The sequence below is a fragment of the Vulpes vulpes genome, chromosome 10 (assembly GCF_048418805.1).
Source record: "Vulpes vulpes isolate BD-2025 chromosome 10, VulVul3, whole genome shotgun sequence".
In the NCBI taxonomy this organism is placed as follows: Eukaryota; Metazoa; Chordata; class Mammalia; order Carnivora; family Canidae; genus Vulpes; species Vulpes vulpes.
The window spans coordinates 6200767-6222824 of record NC_132789.1 but is presented as its reverse complement, the minus strand read 5'-3'; the positions used below and the strand labels follow the sequence as shown (position 1 = coordinate 6222824).

Below are 22058 nucleotides of genomic sequence, written 5' to 3'. Positions count from 1 at the left end.
GGCGGGAGCGCGGCCGCGGCGCCCTCGGAAACCGTCCCGCCCGGGGGTCGCCCCCTCGCCCGGGCCGGGGAGGAAGGGCGGCCGCGGCTCCTCCGGGAAACTTTGGCGGCGGCGGCGAGGCCGGCTGCCCCGCCCCCCCCCCCCCCCCCGCGGGGATGCCGCGCGCCCCGCCCCGATCCCGGCCTGGCGAGGGGCGCGCCCGGCCTCCGCCGCCCGGGGGCGCCCGGGTCCCCGCGGGCCCCGCACCGCGCCCCCGCCGACCTGGCAGCCCCGCGCCCCCGCGAGTCCCGGCGCGCCGCCCACTCTCCTGGAGCGGCCGGGTCCCGGCTCCTCCTCCCCCCGCCGCCGGGGAGGGGTCGCGGCCAGCCCGGGGGCGGGGGCGGGGGCGGGGGCGGGGGCGGGGCGGGCTCCGGACGCCTGGCGGCGCCTGCGGGGGGCGGGGGGCCCCCTGCGTTGGCGACAGCCGGGGGGGGGGGGCGCGAGGGGGCCTCGGGGATGGGGCCCATCTTGGGGAGGGGGCGAGCCCCGCCCTCCGCCCTCCAGCCCGGTCACAGGCGGAGCTGGCGGCAGGGCCCTGCGCTCCGGTGCCGGCGCCGGCGGGGCAGGGGGACGGGTGGCGGGGTCCCTTGGCCCCCGAGGCCGCCTGCGCTGCCCCGCCCGCGGAGCCACGTCCCTCGGCAGTGCCTGTGACCTGCGCCGCTAACCAGAGGAGGTGAGGCCGGGCTTTGGCTCTGGGCACCGTCGTCTGTCCTGTCCAAGCCCGCGTCCCTTTGACCTGGCGAAGCCCCCTAGTGCACAGACACCCCGCCCCCAGCAGAGTCTCTCCTGAGCCATCGAGTCCTCCCGCCCTCCCCAGTCGCCAGGCGGGGCTTAGGGACCCTTCTCTGCACTGGCACAGCCCGTTGCCTCCTCCCGTGGAAGCGCGTCTCCTACGCTGAGTTCTAGCCGTGGGGGCACACACACGCCTCCCCCAGGAGGCCGGGAGCTCCCTGAAGGCATGAAAAAACTTTAGCGCCCTCATAGCGGTGAAGCCCAACCAACCTGGTACAAATCGACTAAAAAAATTTCAAGTTGAAAATGTACTGGACATCTATTTTATATTTAATTCTCGGTGCTTTACAAATAAATACTGACTCATTTAATCTGTACTCCATCCGCTCTCAGAGTGTGGCCTGGTGATCACTGGGGTGCTCCAGTACCCTAAGGGTCCCTGTGAGGTTTTCCCTCTTGCCAGCTTTATATCAGTATGAGGCAAGATGTTCTTGGCGTATTTAACACAGAACAGCATATCACAATAGATTGAACATGCAGAAGCGATGTGAGGATCCAGCTTTCTTATAATGAGCTAGACAATAAGGAGATTTGCAAAAATACAAAACAACACCGCTGTTCTCAGTATTTTGCTGGTTTGGGAGCATAGTTGTTTTTTTGTTTTTTTAACAAAAATATGTGTGTTAGGGCTCCTGCGTGGCTTAGTGGGTTGTCTGCATTCGACTCAGGTGATGATAGAGGGTTCTGGGATTGAGCTCCCTCCTTTAGGCTGGAGTCTGCTCCTCCCTTTCCTTTGCCCCTCCCCCCCACTTGTGCTCTGCTCTCTCATACTCTCTCTCAAAAAAATAAAATCTTTAAAAAATATATGTATGTTAAAATGCAATATGTCTGCTTTTGAATCAATCAATATTTTTTTAAGATTTTATTTATTTATTCATGAGAGACGCAAAGAGAGAGAGAGGCAGAGACAAAGGCAGAGGGAGAAGCAGGCTCCAGGCAGGGAGCCCAACCTGGGACCAGATCTCCGGCTTCCAGGATCACGCCCTGGACCAAAGGCGGCGCTAAACTGCTGAGCCACCGGGGCTGCCCTGAAGTAATCAACAGTTTTAAGAAACAGTTTAAATTTCTAGTTATAAAAAAAATAAAATAAAAAAAAAATAAATTTCTAGTTATAGTAGATATCCATAGATATAACCCACCTAACAAAATCTCCTTAGCATCTTCAAGTTTTAATTTTTAAAAATTTTATTTATTTATTCATGAGAGACAGAGAGACAGAGGCAGAGACATAGGGAGAGGGAGAAGCAGGCTCCCTGTGGAGAGCCCGAATTGGGACTCGATTCCAGGACCCTGGGATCATGACCTTAGTCGACCTGACCTCAACCACTGAGCCACCCAGGTGCCCCTAGAGTCTTCAGCTGTTTTTAAGAGCAGCCTTGGAAAAGAGTCTCTGAGACCAGAAGATTTGAGAACAGCTGTGTCACAACGTCCTAAGAAGTATTATCCCAATTTTACAAATAAGCAAACTGAGTCACAGAGTGGTCAAATAGCTTGCCCAAGGCTTGGCAACTTGTAAGTGCTAAAACCAGAGGTCAGATCTGCGCACAGCAACCCAATGAGGTGGACGTGTGACTATCCCCATCCTGAATCAAGGACAGTGAGAAATAGGGAGGGGCATTAGCTTTCCATAGCTAATGTAAAAAATTGCCACAAACTTGGTGACTTAAAACAATAGAAATGTATTCTCTTGACAGTCTGGAGTCCAGAAGTCTATAATCAAGGTGTTGGTAGCATTGTGCTCACTCTGACTCTTGGGAGGATCTTGCCTTGTCCCTTCCAGCCTTGGGGATCCTTAGTTTGTGGCCATACCACTCCAGGTTCTGCCTCTGTTTTCAGGTGGCCTTCTCCGTGTGTGTCTGTCTTCTTCTTCTTCTTCTTCTTCTTCTTCTTCTTCTTCTTCTTCTTCTTCTTCTTCTTCTTCTTTGTATGTGTGTGTCTGTCTTCTATATCTCTTATGAGAACACTTGTCATTGGATTTAGAGCCCATTTGCACAATCTCAGGAGATTCTTGACTTAACATCTGCAAAAACTCTTTTTTCAAATAAGGTCTCCAGCTCTGGGATTGGGACATGGAAGTATATTTAGGGGCAGGATGGCACCACTCGACCCACTGCAGGAGGTTAAGTAACCTGCTTAGGGCCCCACAGCTGGGAAGGATGGAGCTGAACCCAGTGGGTGCCCATGTTAAATGAAGGAATAAATAATGTGTGCTCAGATTGGGGCAGTTTTGCCCTCAAGGCAGCAAAGATGTATTGAGCATCGGCTGAGTGATACAGGGATTGAGGAATGGAGGGCCAGCCTGAAGCCTGAACTTGAGACCGGGGCAGGAAAAGGGTGGGAAGGAAAGGGGGAGGCAGAAGTCTGAGGTGATGTGACACCTGCGTGGCTCAGCGGTTGAGTGTCTGCCTTCAGCTCAGGGCATGATCCCAAGGTCTGGGAGTCAAGTCCCACATCGGGCTCCCAGCGAGGAGCCTGCGTCTCCCTCTGCCTATGTGTCTGCCTCTCTCTGTGTGTCTCTCATGAATAAATAAAATCTTTTAAAAAAAAAGTCTAAGGTGATCCCAAATGGTGATTCTGTGTGCCTAGGAGAAGGGCCACAGTCTTAAGTCAGGAGAGCCCATCAAGTTTGGTCTGCCAGAGCCTCTTCACATCCTAACCCTGGTGCAATCACTGCCGAGGTATGTGACCTTCGGCAAGGCACATGATGTCTCAGGGCCTCAGCTTCCCATTCTGTTAAATGAAATCACAGAGGATAATTGTTATTATCAAACAAATCAACATATGTGCTGGCTTCACTCAGTGTTATAAAATAGTTTCTGTCATCATCACCATCATCTTTGAAGATAACTAGAGGAGATATCTGTCTGGGTGTAGATGTAGCTGTTGAGTTGACAGCTGGGTATGTGGACCTGGAACTCAGGACTAGAGCAATGTTAAGACCTACATTGACGTTCATTCGTTCATTCAGTATTTTGCTCTTAATATATTCCAGGTGCTATGCTAAACCTGTGGGATGTGGCAATATGCAAGAGACAGGATTGCTGCTCTTGTGGGGAACAGACAAGAAACAAGTAAAACCAAAAATCAACTCATTTCAAATAGAGCAAGAGAGTGTTGAAAAGGGAGAGGAGAACCAAGAAATTAGTGTGTCCCCAAAACCAGGTGTGTTAGTACAATTCAATTGGAGAAAGAGTCCCCCACACTGTATTATTTCAACTATGAGTATTTTATTTTATTTTATTTATGATAGTCACACACACAGAGAGAGAGAGGCAGAGACACAGGCAGAGGGAGAAGCAGGCTCCATGCACCGGGAGCCCGACATGGGATTTGATCCTGGATCTCCAGGATCGTGCCCTGGGCCAAAGGCAGGCGCTAAACCGCTGCGCCACCCAGGGATCCCTCAACTATGAATATTTTAATCTGTATTTCTGAAACACTGAAACCATGTATGCATATTATTATCACCCTTGAGAAATTAGTAACTTATTCATATCAAATATCCACAGTGTTCAAAATGTCAATTGTCTCGTCAATTTCTTTTTACAATTTTTGTTTGACTCAAGATCCAAATAGTATCCACATATTGCAATTAGTTGATATGTCCCTTATTTTCTTTTAATCTTCCATCTCTTTTTTCCTTGTTACCCTGAAATTTTTTTGAATATCTATTTTTAGAGAGAGAGAGAGAGACAGTGGAGGGGAGAGGCAGAGGGAGAGAACCATCAAGCAGACTCCCTGCTGAGCGCGGAGCCAAACATAGGACTTGATCTCACCACCCACGAGATCATGACCTGAGCCAAAACCAAGAGTCAGATACTTAACCGACTGAGCCACCCAGGCGCCCCCTCTGAAGAGTATTTCTTTTTTTTTTTTTTTTAAGATTTTATTCATTTACTCACAAGAGACACACACAGAAAGAGAAAGAGAGAGAGGCAGAGGGAGATGCAGGCTCCTCGCAGGGCGCCTGATGTGGGACTTGATCCAGGTCTCCAGGATCACGCCCTGGGCTGAAGGAGGCACTAAACCGCTGAGCCACCTGGGCTGCCCTGAAGTGTATTTCTTGATGAAGCAGGAGTGCTTGTATTGGGAGATGCTGTCTGAATTTTGCTAATTTCACCACTATAAAGTCCTTTAATATGTTTGTTGGGGTGCCTGGGTGACTCAGTCGGTTAGGTGTCCACTCTTGCTTTCGGCTGGGGTCATGATCTCAGGGTTGTAGGATGGAGCCCTGCATCAGGCTTCACTTTGGGGAGTCTGCTTGAGATTCTCTCTCTCCCTTTCCCTCTGCCTGCTCCCCCTGCTGGTTCACGTGCTCGTTCTCTCTCTCTTTCTCTCAAATAAATAAATAAATCTCAAAAAAAATTAAGTCCTTTAATATGTTTGTCCCTGATATTTTTCTGTAGACAAGTAGTTGGATCAAGGGGTTTGATCTGATTTGGGTTGTTTATTTGGTGGTGGTGTGTTGTAGCATTTCTTTTTTGCAGGGAGGGCGATGAGACTCATTTTTTAATGTTTACTTAGATATGAGTCACATGCAATAATGTTCACCTTTTTAATGTGTACAAGCCAGTGGTTCCTAGTATGTTTACAAGGAGCTATAGCCTTCACCGCTCTCTAATTTCGGAACATTTTCAACAACCTATCCCCAAAACCTTGTTCCATTAGCACTTGCTCTCCGTTCTCTCCTGCCCCCAGCCCCTGGCTACTACTTGTCTGCTTTCCGGGTACATAGATATGTATATTCTGAACATTTCATATACCGTGTGGACTTTGTGCCTACCTTCTTTCACTCAGTATAACGTTTTTAAGCTTTATCCATAACATGGTTGGACATAATTCCTCTTCATAGACTAATCTCCCATTGCATGGATGGACCACATTCTGTGTATCCATTTATCCATTGATGGACTTTTGGGGTGTTTCTACCTTCCCTGTTCTTTTGCCTGTGATAACATGGAAATTTTCTTCTGGAAGCTCAGATCACTTCATAGAAATGTTTCCTTCTCCCAGAACTCCTTGTTCCTAGGAGATGAACCGGGCTCCAGAAGAGAGTAGAAAGGAAAAGGAGAAAGAGCTTTAACCAGCCAGGAGGCTCACAGCTATCGCTCCTTTCTGCATGCCAGGTAAAGCAGGCAGCCCTGCAACCTCCAGCCTGCTTTCTGTTTATGGATTTGCTTATTCCAGACATTTCAGATAAGTGGAATCATAGCTATGTGAGGGAAGAAGAGAAAGCCACAAACCATGTGTGTGAGGCCCCGGGGAAGAATGGGCTCTGTTTGTGTGTGAGTCAGCAGACTGACACGGGACTGGGTGGGGGCAAGTTGGGGAATGGTGTGAAACAAAGTTGAAGAGGGCATCAGAGACTGACTGTGGGGTCAAGTTTATAGTGGATGGAGTAGGGATATTATGTGACATCTGACGAGTCATTGACTCTGACTCTGTCTCAGTTTATTAATCTGCAAAATGGGAATAATCTCAATCCCACTTCCCTCTAGGATGTTTGTGGACATTGAATAAGTTAAAATATGGCACATAGTAAGAGCTACATTAACACTGGCTGTTACTAGTCTTATTATCTGGCTTGTGTTACTATTACGTTACCGTTGCCAGTGAAGCATCCCATTCCGAGCAATGGCATCATGAAATCACCACTGCTGTCTGACTGTGGTGTGAGGAGCTATTAGAAGAATGAGGAATTAGGGCCACCAAGTCCCCTCAATTCCTTTTTTTTTAATTTTTAAGATTTTATTTGTTTACTTTTGAGAGATAGCATGAGTGGGGGAGGGGCAGAGGGACAGAGAGAATCTCAAGCCAACTCCACACTCAATGTGGAGCCTGATGTGGGGCTCAGTCTCATGACCCTGAGATAATGACCTGAGCCAAAATCGAGTCGGACACTTAACCAACTGAACCATCCAGGCACTCCTCTTCTTCCTTCGAATCTGTTTTCTGCACAGCAGAAATTTTGCACCGCCAGTAATTTTGATAAACACATGCATTTTATTCCGCCAGATGTCAATACCAGGCTACAATAAAACCCAAAGCCCTTACAGTGGCCAGTGCAAACTTTCATAGTCTGATCTGTGGATCTTACATCTTCATCTCACACATAAGCACCAGCCACTTGCTATTCCTTTAGGTCTTCTGTGTGCCATGATGCATCTCCCAACTCAAATCCCTGATGAAAACATCCACATGGATGACCTGCTGTCACAGCCTGTACCCTGAGATCAGGGAAAGCAAGAATTTAACTTTTTCAGCTACTGTAGAAGTCACAGAACTCTACTTTCACCAGGAGTCACACAGGGATAGACTGCCCTGCCCAAACTTGGAAAGGTGGTTCAGATGCTGAGTGGGAAACAACACACAACCTGCTGATGCAGGGGTGCAAACGTGGACCAGAGCTGAATGGCTGCGAAACACCAGGGCATTCCAGGTCACTCTAGAGCCTTTTCCTCTGTCCATCTGCTTGGCACCCAAATCCCCTCTCGATAACTCGGGATTTAAAGACTGTGGGCTTGGGAATCCCTGGGTGGCTCAGCGGTTTGGCGCCTGCCTTTGGCCCAGGGCATGATCCTGGGGTCCCGGGATCGAATCCCACATTGGGCTCCCAGCGTGGAGCCTGCTTCTCCCCTCTGCCTGTGTCTCTGCCTCTCTCTCTCTCTCTGTCTATCATGAATGAATAAATAAAATCTTTAAAAATAAATAAAGACTGTGGGCTTGTTGAACTATCTATGAATAAAATGATACAATGTCTGTGAATTGCTCTAAAATAACCCACACTAGGAGGGTGGGATAGTTGGGAATGTGGATGAAATGAAGACTGGCATTCTGCTAATAATTGTTGAAGCCGAGTCATGGCTTCAACATAGAAGTTCATTATATATACTCCTTCCTTCTGGAATATTAGAGAATTTTTAATAATAAAACAACTTTTAAAAGAAAGAAGGCTAAAATGGGCTAAAAGGAGTGGCAATGGGGGGCACCTGGCTGGCTCAGTTGCTAGAACATGTGACTCTTGATCTTACGGTTGTGAGTTCAAGCCCCACCTGACACAAAGAGCTTTTATTAAAAAATAATTTTAAAAAATTAAAGAGGTGGCAAAGTGTTAGCTTTCCTCTGATCATCACACCTGTTGCTTCAGCTGTAGGTGGGACAAGAAAGATCTGGTGCTAAGAGGAACTAAGAGGAACGGATGATCTGGAGTGGGAAGAAAGGGCGAGTGGGTGCTGGGGACGACACACGGGCAGACGTTTCCTCTCTCTGTGAGTCCAATGGGCTGGGCACACGGCAGAGAGAAGCAGTGATTATGTGGAAGGAGAAGTCACAGCTTCCTGGAAAATCAGGCCACAGGGTCCTGAGAAACCACACAGGGCTCAAGAAGCAACTTCAGGACATTTCCTTGTCCTGTTGCCATAGACTGCAATGGACCGAATGCCTATGTCCCCCCCACCCCCTGCCCAAATTCATGTGTTGAAATCCTATCCCCCAAGGTGATGGTATTAGGAGGTATTGTTAGTCCCTTTATAAAAGAGGTCTGAGCACTCCCTTGCCCTTCCACCTTGCGACGTCTATGAACCAGGGGAGGACGTTATTGCCAGACACCACACCTGCCAGATCCACCTCTGTCTTGGACTTCCAGACTTCAGAACTGTGAGAAATAAATTTCTGTTGATAAAGAGTCCCGTCTATGGAATTTTTGCTATAACAACCCAAGCTGACTAGGACAGAGTACAGTTTTATGAACATTCCTATTTTTCAGGAGTCTGAGTGGTCTCCCACACAACTCTACTTCATTTGCCCTGTAACTTGAGCTCCATCCCAAGGGCTGACAGTCTGAAAGAGCCTCATACCCCCTCCTCCACCCACGCCACCCTCCTGACTTACCATGGTTGCTGTTCTGACTTCTCACCCCCCTCCTTCTCCTCCTTCTTTGACAGACTTGAGATGATCATGGACAATTCTGATGGCACCATTGTATCTAAGCACTGGCAATGTCACGTGAGATGCACGGTCTGTTCTGCATTGATGCTGCTTGATAGCCAACCTCCCTCCAAGGACATTGTATAGAAGATTACACGCAGGCTCCCAAAATCCATCTTGGAAAACAGGATGATCAAACCCTAGCAACGAAATTCTCTAAAGTGCATTGCTCATACTCTCAGAATTTCAATATCTATTTCTACCTAAAGGGAGGTTACCTGGAAATGCTAGTCTGTGTAGATTTTCCGTTATGTTGAAATGACCTGGTGAGTGCTTCTGTGCTTTAAGGGTCTCATCCACTTAAATTTTTGGGTTCTTAATTAAAGAAAATATTTAAAGAAGAAATATTAACAAAGTAGAAAACCACCTATTGCCTTCGATTGGGCTCCTTAGAAACAGAGCTTGAGGTAAAGTTTATGAGCTAATGCTTTGTTGGAGGGGATGGTACCAGGGAAGCAAGTGTTGAGAGAAGAGAAGTAAGACAGATAAGGAGGGAGAGCAGATTCAAGGTAGATTATTATCAAGGTTGGCCAGACTTTGCAAGAACACTCAGCTGGTTGCTTAGTCTTCTGACATGTCCCTGGGGAGGCTGTGTGAAACCACTGGCTCCCAGACTGTCCATCACACGGAGTATAGTACTGGGTGCATGGGGAAAGGTTATGTGTGGGTCAGTGAGCAATTTATCTTCCTACTTCTGTGTATCTCTCTTGACTCCTCCCCCTGGGGCATTAACCTCCTCCCATTTGCAGGTGGACCCCCTCTGGTTAGGTGGGCCCTGGATGCTGAGGCAATGACAACCTTTGCCCTTGTGGGCATCTGTGGCCATCAGAAATGTTAGGAGCTAAGGGGACTATGGCACTGTGCACAGCTTTGAAGCCACAGGAACAGTGTGACAAGTGGCTGATGCCGTTCATGCTGGAAAGCAAGGCAAGTATAACAGATCTGGGTCTGTCATACCCATGATTCCACCAGTGACAAAATTATGTATTTAGTGGAACTCCCTCCATTCCATTTCCACTCCTAAGTAACTACTGTTGATACTTTGCTCCATGCTCTTTTTGACTTTTTCCCCCTGAGAATATGCACATTATATTTTTCTAAACATGCATTTACTTTTTAAATGGAAGCATGACATACACATTAGTATGCAATTTGTTTTATAATACCCTATAATCATTTTTCCAGCTCAGCATATATAGACCAACTTTAATCTTTTCTTTTTAAGTAGACTCCACACCCAACACAGGGCTTGAACTCACAACCCTGAGATCAAGAGTTGGACACTCTACCGATTGAACCACCCAGGTGCCCTTTCTTCTCCTTCTTTTTCTCCTTCTCCTCCTCTTCCTCCTCCTCCTCCTCCTCCTCCTCCTCCTCCTTCTTCTTCTTCTTCTTCTTCTTCTTCTTCTTCTTCTTCTTCTTCTTCTTCTTCTTTTCTTTCTTCTTCTTCTTTTTAACAAATAAATCTGAATCCTAATAGGCTTTAACTCCTGACATACACATTTTAGTAGCATTAGTTCTCGTTTTTGTTTTGTTTTCATTTTAATTGCAGCATAGTTAACATATGTTAGTTTCCGGTGTACAATAGAGTGATTCAACACTTTTATACATTACTCAGTGCTCATCATGATAAATGCATTCTTAATCCCCATTACCTATCCTCCTCCCCACCCTGGAATCATTAGTTTGGTCTCCATAGTTGAGTCTGGTTTTTGGTTTGTCTTTTTTCCCATTTGTTCACTTGTTTTGTTACTTAAATTCTACATATTAATGAAATCATATGGTATTTGTCTTTCTCTGACTTATTTCACTTTGCGTTACACCCTGTAGATCTATCCATATTGTTGCAAATGGTAAGATTTCATTCTTCTTTATGACTGAGCAATATTCTGTTGCACATGTATACTACATCTTCTTTATTCATTCATCAATTGATGGACACTTGGGTTGCTTCTGTATCTTGGCTATTGTAAATAATGCTGCAATAAATATAGGGGTGCACATATCTTTTGAATTAGTGTTCTTGTATTCTTTGGGTAAATACCCAGTAGTGCAATTGATTACTAGATCATAGGGCAGTGGTATTTTTAATTTTTTGAGGACATTCCATACTGTCTTTCACAGTGGCTGCACCAGTTTGCATTCCCACCAACAGTGCATGAGGGTTCCTTTTTCTCCATATTCTCACCAACACCTATTTCTTTGATTTTAGCCATTCTTCAGTCTTTTTTGTAGATAATATTTGCTTCATTTAAAAAATGTATCATTTTTTGGTTTATGGATTACTATAACTTAACCTGGTCATATCTCCTTTGATAGACATTGGCAGGATTTTCTGGTTTCTTTTAAACAACATTGCTGTGCAAATGGACACAATTTTTGTTTTTTTCAACTTTACAAGAAGTGAGTGGCCAAAACATGTTACATCCTCATCTGCTCAGCACCGTCCATTCTTGCCTCTTAAGTCAGGCATGAGGAGGAAGGCTGGAGGCCACAACTACCATGCAGACAGCAAAACCCCTGGGCTGGTGGTATATGCCTGCAGTTCCACCCTGCAGTCATGAATCTTTCTAAAATGCAATTTTGCCCATGCCATTTTCTTACTTAAATTTTTTGCATGATTTCCATTGTTCTTTGGGGGCTGGGGCAGGGGTTGTCTAGCCCTTCTTTATTCTCCACATTTTTAAAAAAAGATTCTATTTATTCATTTGAGAGAGAGAGAGAGAGCATGAGCAGGGTGAGGGGGAGGGCAAAGAGAGGGTAGGGGGAAGGGGGAGGGCAGGGGCAATGGGGCAAAGAGACTTTGAGTAGGGAGCCCAACATGGGGCTCCACCCTGGGACCCTGAGATCATGACCTGAGCTGAAGTCAGATGCTTCACTGACTGAACTTCCCAGGAGCCCCTTTACTCTCCACATTTCAAGGACACTAGACCTGTTCTAGTTTTCAGATTTGCCAAGGTCAACCCCTCAGACAATGCTCTTAGTAGTATTTGTGGAAATGATGCTGGAAAAGAGGCAGACTCTACTAAACCTGAACATATGCCTACTCTGTGACCTAACAGTTCCACTTCTAGGTTTATACTCAACAGAAATGTCCATATTCTTTACTCAAAATCATACATTACAGGAGGTAAGCTGAATGCACCTTTTTTTGGGTCCAGCTTCTTTCCTCAGCATAAGGGTTTTAAGATTCATTCAAACGGTGGTATGTATAACTAGCTCATTCTTGGGACAGTTGGGTGGCTCAGTGGTTGAGCGCCTGCCTTCAGCCCAGGGCATGATCCTGGAGACCTGGAATCGAGTCCCACGTCAGGCTCCCTGCAGGGAGCCTGCTTCTCCCTCTGCCTGTGTCTCTGCCTCTCTCTCTTTCTGTGTGTGTCTCTCATGAATAAAAAAATAAAATCTTTAAAACAAAAACAAAACTAGCTCATTCTTTTTATTGCTAATATTCCACTCTACAGTCATAGTAAATTTGTTGGTCTATTTACCTACTGTTGGACATTTGGGTCATCTCTAGTTTTTGCTTCATTCAAATATTATGAATCTTCACATGGAAGTCTTTCTGGACACATGCGTTCCTTTCTTTGGTGCAATAGTGCAATAGAAGTGAAATAATGTCTGGGTTACATGTTAAATGTATGTTTAACTTTTCAAGAAACGCTTAACCATTCTCCCAGATCGTTGTGCTATTTTACATTCCTACCAGCAGGGATGAAGTAGAACAGGCTGGGACTTTGTACTCTTATCAATATCCCTGGGTGATTCTGCTGCTCACCCCAGTTAAGAACCATTGGCTTAAACATGAGAAAATGCTCCACATCACTGGCCATCAGGGAAATGCAAATCACAATGAGATACCACCTCACACCAGTGAGAATGGGGAAAATTAACAAGACAGGAAACAACAAATGTTGGAGAGGATGTGATGAAAGGGGAACCCTCTGCACTGTTGGTAGGAATGTGAACTGGTGCAGCCACTCTGGAAAACTGTGTGGAGGTTCCTCAAAGAGTTAAAAATAGAGCTACCCTATGACCCAGTAATTGCACTGCTGGTGATTTAACCCAAAGATACAGATGCAGTGAAATGTTGGGACACCTGCACCCCAATGTTTATAGCAGCAATGTCCACAATAGCCAAACTGTGGAAGAAGCCTCGGTGTCCTTTGACAGATGACTGGATGAAGAGGATGTGGTCTATATACACATGGAATATTACTCAGCCAACAGAAAGGATGAATACCCACCATTTGCTTCAATGTGGATGGAACTGGAGGGTATTATGCTGAGTGAAGTAAGTCAATCGGAGAAGGACAATCATTATATGGTCTCATTCATTTGGAGAATATAAGAAATAGTGAAAGGGATTGAAGGGGAAAGGATAGAAAATGCGTGAGAAATATCAGAGAGGATGATGGGACATGAGAAACTCCTAACTCTGGGAAACGAACAGGGGATAGTGGAACGGGAGGTGGGTGGGGGGATGGGGTGACTGGGTGATGGACACTGAGAGGGGCACTTGGCAGGATGAGCACTGGGTGTTATACTATATGCTGGCAAATCAAACCTAAATTAAAAAAAATACACACAGACACACACACACACACACACACACACACAAAAGAACCACTGGCTTAGAGGGTGATGGAATTGGGGGGCTTTTTCTTCAGGAGGTGACATTGGAGCAGAGACCTGGCTAGAGTGAGGGAGGAAGCCAAGAGAAAACTTGGGGAGGGCCCTGGATGGCTCAGTTGGTGAACCATCTGCCTTTAGCTCAGGTCATGATCCCAGGGTCCTGGGATTGAGTCCCAGATCAGGCTCCCTGCTCAGTGGGGAGTCTGCTTCTCCTTCTCCCCCACCTGCCACTTCCCCCTGCTTGCCCTCATGCCCTCTCTCTGTCAAATAAATAAATAAAATCTTAAAAAAAAAGGAAAATAAAACTTGAGGGAGGTGGTTCTAGGCAGGGGGAACAGGAAGTGCAGAGCCTCTGAATCAGGAGCGTGCCTGGTGAGGTGGAGGACCAGCAAGGGGGTCTATGGGCTTGATTGGCTCTGCAAGGGCAGGGGCCACAATAGACAGAGTGGAGGGTGGGGGCCCCCAGAGAAAGATAGTTTCTATGGTCTTGATTCTGAATGATTCTGGGAGCCACTGTAGGGTTTTTGAGCAGAAGCATGACATAAAGAAGCATGTAGGAGACGAAACTGAGGCCCAGAGAGATGATTAACTTGCCACAGGTCACACGGTTAAGTGGCTGAGCTGAGATTCAGGCCAGGTCTGTCTATAGCCATAGAGCATGTGATTGACCTCTGTGTTCTCTTTGAGCTATCTTTGCTGTAAAAAACAAAAAACAAACCATAAAAAGCAGATGTTTACAAGCTGTCAGTGTCTTCCAGCCAAAGACCACGAGGAACACACTAGTAGCTAAGCCAGTTGGATTTAATGCTCATTGAAGTGTGGGAGAATGTATACCATGGGGAATCGTGGGGCATCGCAGTAAGAGAACGTCGGGGTGTTAGAAAGAATGGTTTGTAGGATTTGGACTTTGGTTGGCTGATTCTGGGGAGAATTTAAGGACCTAGCAATTTTGCTCTAGAGCGCGTGCTGTCAGGAAGCAGGGATCATTCTAGGACTGGAGCTCTGAAATCTCATCTAGATGGAGGACAGACTAGAGCCAGGCTGAGACTGTGTTTGGTAAATTGGCTGTTACTCATATTAGCCAAGAGAGGGAGATGTTGGGTATTTCATGGCCTGTACCATGCTCATATTTTGTCACATTTCATCATGTCACAAGGTGGCCTTGTCTGATGTTGGTGTTCTGTGAAACTGTTATTTCAACACAAGAACACAGAGTCCAGCAGTCAGGGCCAGGCCAGCTCCTGGATGTCTCCTCTCTCTCGAAGTCATGAAAGCGATTTGATACTCCTGGCAGAAATATGGTCCAGGGAGAAACTAGCTTTGGAGCATGATCCTATCTGGAATTCATGGCTTCTGGCTGTCCTTTCTGCCATCTTGCTCTGCCATCTTACCCTGCTGGCCAGGCTGCTTCTGGACTGTACCTTGGAGGATGAAAACTTCTCTATGTGCGTGTTTGTTTCAAACAGCTTGATTGAGACAGTTCACATGTCATGAAAATCCGCACATTTAAAGGATACAATTCAAAGATTTTTGGTATATTCACAGATACATACAATCATCACTACTGTCTAGTTCTGGAACATTTTCATTGCTCCAAACAGAAACCCCATTAGCTATGACTCCCCATTTCCTCCCTACTCTGACACATGGCCCGAAGTAATCATTAATCTGCTCTTGGTCTCCATGGACTTAAGTATTCTGGATATATCACGTAAACGGAATCATGTAATATCTGGTCTTTTATGACCAGCTTCTTTCACTGAGCCTCATGTCTCCAAGGTCCGCTGTAGCATGGATCAGGGCTTCCTTCCATTTTTATGGCTGAATCATAGTCCACTGTATGGATGGACCACTTGTATATTACTTCATCAATCCAGGGACTTTTTTTTTTGTTGTTTTAAAGATTTTACTTACTTATTCATGAGAGACACAGGCAGAGGGAGATGCAGACTCCCTGCAGGGAGCCCAATGTGGGACTCGATCCTAGGACCCCAGGATCACAACTTGAGCTGAAGGCAGGCGCTCAATCACAAACACCCAGGTGTCCCAATCCAGGGATTTTTGAGTAGTTTCCACCTTCTTGTTGTCTCTTGTAAAAACAGTACCTCCCTCTGAAAGCTAGGATCACTTTGTAGGAACCTATGTCTCTTCACAGAACTCCTTGTTTCTGAGAGATGAACCAGGCCCCAGAAGAGGGTGGGGTGGAAAAGAGCTTTCTCCAGGCAGGAGGCTCACCGCCATTAAGAATTTGCTGTGGGCCAGGAGGCACTCTGGGAATGCAAAGAGAAATTCGGAAAAGAAAAAAAAAAAAAAAAAAAAGAAATTCGGGCAGAAGTCCCTGCCCTCAGGGAGCTCACAGTCCAGTGACTAGAATGTGGGTTCTCCCTCCAGAATCCATCTCATTTTAATGGTCTTCTTCAGGGGGACCACTCCTGCCCTTCTCCCCAGGAACCCTGGGCCATACTGAGGTTGTCTGGGGAGAGCCAGCCTGAGTAAGAAGGCAACAGAAGGAAAGCAGGGCTTAGACATGGGAGAGCAAACTGCAACCCAGTGAGTGATGGAACTTGAGCAACTGGATCAATCTGTGCCTGTTTTTTTTTTGCTACTTTTAGGCTTTTCAGCTGCATAGACTATTAATCTTTAAGAATAAAAAAAAAATCAATTGTGGTGATGGTTGCACAACTCTGTGATATAACAAAAACCATTGAATTGTATAGTTCAAAAGGATAAATTGTATGGCAAATAAATTATATCCAAATAGTAACAAATAACACAATTAAGGACCATGATAGCACTACGCAAGAATATTATTGAAACCCAGAATAAGAGCAACTCACTCAGTCTGTGAAGCAGACAGTAAGCAGCCGTCCTGAGGAGACAGTAAGTACTCCATTTTACGGTGAGGAATCAAAGACACTCCTGGAAAAGGAATTGAGTATGAGCCTCTTAATGAGTGACAGGGCTAAGAATTCTATTTCTAGAGACCTGGCTAGCTCAGTCCATAGGCCATATGACTCTTGCTCTCAAGGTTGTAAGTTCAAACCTCATGTTGGGTATAGAGATTACTTTAAAATCTTAAAAAAGAGAGGGAGAGAAAAAATTATATTTCTAGACCATAACCTAGTTTTTGAAAACAGAATCTTTCCTTAGGTACTGTTCAAAATGTCTAAATCATGCTGCCAATTAATTGACTTAAATTATTTTAAAGCATTTGTAGCATTGAGCCTGCCTACCATGAGCATCTCCAAACAGACATGAGGAAGTCTGTAGTTATAATGCCTCTTGTTTTGGGTTTCTGGAGTTTGTCAAAGTCTTTCACAACTCAAACTGGCTTACACAAAAAGTTATACAAATGAGAAATCCAGATTTCTCATCAGGCACAGCTGGATCCAGGGCCTTAGTGATAGCCATGTCATCTGACTTCTTTTGTTCTCTGCCGCTCAGCTTTGGGTTTGCATAATGTTGACATCACTTTCATGCAGGCTATCCACACATGGTGGCAAAGGTGGTCTCCAGGACATGTATAATAATAGATAATTCAATGAATTTTCTTTAAAAAAAAAAAAAGGTTTATTTATTTATTTATTTATTTTTTATTTATTTATTTATTTATTTATTTATTTATTTATTCATTCATGAGACACACACACACACAGAGAGAGAGAGAGAGAGAGAGAGGCAGAGACACAGGCAGAGGGAGAAACAGGCTCCCTGCAGGAGCCTGATGTGGGACTTGATCCTAGATCCCGGGGTCACGACATGAGCCGAAGGCAGATGCCCAACTGCTGAGCCACTCAGGCATCCCAATTCAATGAATTTTCATTGCATATCACTGGCTCAGCTTGGGACACGTACCTACCCCTAAACTAATCACTGTATTTATGGACATGAAAATTGTTGATTGGAGGCACCTGGGTGGCTCAATGGTTGAGTGTTCACCTTTGGCTCAGGTCATGATCCCAGGGTCCTGGGATCAAGTCCCACATCAGGCTCCTTGCAGAGAGCCTGGTTCTCTCTCTGCTCATGTCTCTGCCTTCTCTCTGTGTGTCTCTCTTGAATAAATAAAAAGAATCTTTAAAAAAAAGATTTTATCTCTAAGTAATCTCTATATCCATTGTAGGGCTTGAACATACAACCCCAAGGTCAAGAATTGCATGCCCTACCTATTAAGCCATCCAGGTGCTCCTCCAACAAAAAGGTTTTAATGTTGGAAATTGGTTAAACACACGCATTAGTTATCTATTGCTGTGTAATAAGTTACCCCAAAACTTAGTGGCTTAAAACAATAGTCATCATTATCTTTCATAGTTTCTGTAGATCTGGAATTTGGGAGCAACTTGGCCAACCAGTTCTGATACAGGGTCTGTTGTAAAGTTGTAGTCAAGTTATTGGCAAGGGCTGCTGTCATCTGAAGGCTTAACTGGGGCTGGAGAAGTCACTTCCAAGATGGCGCACTTGATAGCTGTTGGTGGGAGGCACTAGTTTTCCTCCATGTAGATCTCTCCCCGAGCAGCTAGAGTGTCCTTATGACACGATAGCTGTCTTCCCCAGAGGAAGTGAGTCAAGACAAGGTAGAAGCTACAATACCTTTCATGACCTAGCTTCAGAAGCCACACATCTGTCACATCTGCCACATTCTCTTAGACAGAAGTGAGTCACTAAGTTAGTTCTCCCTCCCAAACCAGAAGAGGGGAATTAGGCTCCACCTTTTGAAGGGAACAGGTCAAAAATTGTGTGTGTGTGTGTGTGTATACAATTATTAATTTATAAATAATAAATTGTATATATACAATGTATTAAATTTGAGATTTTATTTCATTTTTTTATCTTAAATTTTTAAAAAGATTTATTTATTTATTTATTTATTTATTTATTTATTTATTTATTTATTCATGAGAGGTATATAGAGAGAGGCAGAGACATAGGCAGAGGGAGAAGCAGGCTCCATGCAGGGATCCCAATGTGGGACTCAATCCCAGATCCTGGGATCACTCCCTGAGCCAAAGACAGATGCTCAACCACTGAGCCACCCAGGCATCCCTGAGATTTTATTTTAAAAGATTTTATTTATTTATTTGAGAGAGAGAGACAGAAAAAGAGTGAGAGTGAGCACGAGCAGAGGGAGAGACAGAGAGGGAAGGGGTGAGAGAGAATCTCAAGCAGACTCTGCACTGAGGACTGAGCCCAATATGGGACTCGATCCCATGACCCCAAGATCATGACCTGAGCGGAAACCAAGAGCCTGACACTTAGCTGACTGAACCACCCAGGCGCCCTGAGTTTGTAGATATATTTTGAACACATCACAACAGGTGATGATAGAAATGAGGAGCCAGGCAAGAGATGGTGAGACAGCCCACTGATAAGCAGTAGCAGAAAGAGACTGTTCCAGTTAGGACTGGAAGGGATGAAAGCAAGTGTGGAGTTACCAGAGTCCAGGAGCTAAGACTACCCAGTGAAACTGGAACTTCAGGGGAGCTGGAGCCTTGAAGATGTAGTCACCAGTGGAGTTGCTTCCCAAAGCAGAGAGATGTACTGGCTTCCTCCTTCCTCTGCCCTTCTGTCAGCTTCTGTAGCTGGCCCAACATATCAGGAAGCGGAGTGCAAGGGAGCCTGGGAGATGTAGTTCCTTGTGATTCGAGGGGGAGCAGAGAGGGCTGCCAGGGTCTGAGATCAAATGGACAGAGGCCTAATACGGAGTCCCCAGATGGCTGATCTGATTAGGTGGTATTACAGTAAAATTTGTCTTCATTTCTGATTATTTTAGCATATATATATGCATATATAAAATGTATATGCCGTGCTGGGCAATAATAAGTCAGGGCTCCAACTCACAACCCTGAGATCAGGATCTGAGCCAAGATCAAGATCAAGAGTTGCACGCTTAACTGATTGAGCCACCTAGGCACCCTTGATTATTTTAATATATTAACATTATTCTCAATGAAGTGACATTTTAAAACTGAAAGTGAAAAAAAAAAGAAAAGAAAAGAAAGAAAGAAAGAAAATCCCTTTGTTTCCTTTACTCTTCCCTAATTTTAAAACAGATTTCTGTGGCACTAGAAGGGAAAGGGTGTATTCATGCCCAGACCAGCAGAAAGCTGATCTAGCCTTTCTGTGGAAACAGCTCTTTGTTATTGTTTAAAACTTGCCAGCCTTTGACAGATGTAACCAAAGGACACCCCTTTTTGATTTCTAATCTGATTTCAGAGTCCCTGCCCCAACAAGCTTCTGATTCCAAGCAGAATTTATTTTGTCTGCTCTAGGTATATACCCCAGAGAATTGAAAACATGTGTCCCCACACAAACGTGAGTGAACAGTCATAGCAGCATTGTTCCCTGTAGCCAGAAAGTGGAAACAACTCAAATGTCCATCAAATGACAAACAAAATGTGGCCAATCCACACAAAGCAATATGAGTCAGCCATAAAAAGGAATGAAGTTCCACATGGAAGAAACTTGAGAATATGATGCTAAGTGAAAGAAGCCGGACACAAAAGGCCACATATTGTATGATTCATTCCAAATCCATAGAGACAGAAAGTAGATTAGTGGTGGCTAGGGGCTGGGGACTATGGGGAATGAAGAGTGACTGCTAAAGGATACAAGTTTTCTTTCAGAGATGTTGAAATGTTTTAGGATTAGATAGAGGGAATGGTTGAACAACTCTGTGAATAATGCTAACAACCACTGAGCAGTACATTTGAAAAGGGTGATTTTGCTCTTTTCCTCCCTGGCTGCATGTAGCTTGGCCGCCATCATGAACGTCACAGTAACTACCCAGACCAAGAATCATGGCCAACCTATTACTTCAGCGGAAATAAGTGGTCATTGGTGTTCTTCACCCTGGAAAGACAACAGTACCTAAGACAGAAACTCTGGCGAAAACTAGCCAAAATGTATAAGACCATATGAGATGTCATCTTCGTATTTGGATTCAGAACCAATTTTGGTGGTGGTGTTGCTGGATCGAGAGAGGTGGTCAAGAAAGAATTCTTGAGACGTTTTATGGTGCAGTTTAGTAACTTTATTTAAGCATCAGGATGACAGGACCTGGGGACAGAAAAAGCTGCCCTTTTGCTGTTTGGAGCTGGTGGTTATGTGCTTAGTGCATGGGGTGGGAAGATGTGGAGAGGATTAGGTCATAGATGTCTTCTTTGAATTTCTACTCAAAAACTACTTTTGCAAGAGTTCACTCGTGCTTATCATTCAGTTTGATATGAACTGTCCCTAAGAGGTCCAGGCAATCATGAGACCCTGTAAGAATGTAGAAACCAGTACTTATTTGATCCTTATCGAAACCATGCAGGCCTACAGGTCAGCCTTCTGGGCTGAAGGTGAACATTTTTCTGCTTCTTTCTCTTATCAGTGGCAAGACAATTGGCTTTGGCATGATTTATGACTGCTTGGATTATGCAAAGAAAAATGGACCCCAACAAAGACTTGTAAGACATGGTCTGTATGAGGAGAAAAAGACCACAAGAAAACAGTGAAAGGAACATGAGAACAGAAAGAGAGTTAAGGGGACTGCAAAAGCCAGTGTTGGTGCTGGCAGTGAGCTGGAGATCGGACAGCAGGAGGAGTAAAGATTGCAGTGACTATCTGTGGTGATTGTGCAGATTTTTCGTGAGAGGAGTACCTAAGAACTGTTCTGGGGGAAAAGGGTGGTTTCATGGTATGTGAATTAAATATCAGTAAATCTGGAAAGAAGGAAAGAAGGAAGGGAGGGAGGAAGGGAGGGAGGGAGGGAAGAGGGAAGGAAAGGCCTGATTTTGTTTTTTTAATTACATCTCACTGACTACCAGTAACCACCTGGTAGGTTCTGGGCTAGACCCCAGTGGAGAGATTCATTCATCATCCATCATATAATTATTAAGTACCCACTATGTGCCATCTTGCTGTGTTGAATGTATTCAAGGACAGATGGCACATAAGCATATGCCAGTCTGTGCTGAGGACCCTGAAAGTGTACATTTACTTTGGGTGACCTGGAAAGTCTAGAGAGCCTGTCTTCAGATGTTGAAATAATGTTGAAAGATGCTTGATGAGTCATTTATGGGACTGGTGCTATAAAGAAAAACCTGTATGAAAAATGAACTATGCCAAGCATTTGACAATAATTATTTTAACGTCCTGTGATTAGAGTTACTTTAGTCTCTTTTCCAATTTTTAGATAGCATAGTTAATTACTTCTTAAAAAAAAGTTTTATTTATTTATTCATGAGAGACACACACAGAGAGGCAGAGGCATAGGAAGAGAAAGGAGAAGCAGGCTTCATTCAGAGAGCCCGATATGGAGCCTGATCCCGGGACTCCGGGATCATGCCCTGAGCCAAAGGCAGATGCTCAACAGCTGAGCCACCCAGGGATCCCGTTAATTACTTTTATAATAGAAAAAAAATTCCAGATGACTTCTGGATGCATTTTTTGTTTGGCCACCACTGTGTTTTCAAACATTGGAGTTAACTCTATCTAGATACAGTATCTATGCTCCAATTTGCCACAGTCCTTCCCACTCCCTATTTCCTCCAGCTGATGCCATCTCTCATTCACATAAAACTGCCTGATCCCTAAAGTCATTTTAAAAAAGATTTTATTTATTTATTCAT

General features: G+C 45.0%; 2 long non-coding RNA genes across 3 annotated transcripts; one reads left to right on the top strand and one right to left on the bottom strand.

Moving 5' to 3' along the window:
* The first annotated feature begins 562 nt into the window (after positions 1-562).
* On the top strand, positions 563-10174 carry LOC140594134 (uncharacterized). The gene is made up of 3 exons (XR_011994631.1): positions 563-712; positions 5845-5957; positions 8775-10174. It is a non-coding gene; the product is annotated as an uncharacterized lncRNA (long non-coding RNA).
* A 78-nt stretch (positions 10175-10252) lies between these two features.
* Positions 10253-18996, bottom strand: LOC140594133 (uncharacterized). 2 transcript variants are annotated; one of them, XR_011994630.1, is made up of 3 exons: positions 18879-18996; positions 16287-16368; positions 10253-14145 (listed from the first exon to the last, which is right to left on the bottom strand). It is a non-coding gene; the product is annotated as an uncharacterized lncRNA (long non-coding RNA). The 2 variants fall into 2 exon arrangements; XR_011994629.1 differs by lacking the exon at positions 10253-14145 and having other exon boundaries at positions 16239-16368.
* Between the last annotated feature and the right edge of the window lie 3062 nt (positions 18997-22058).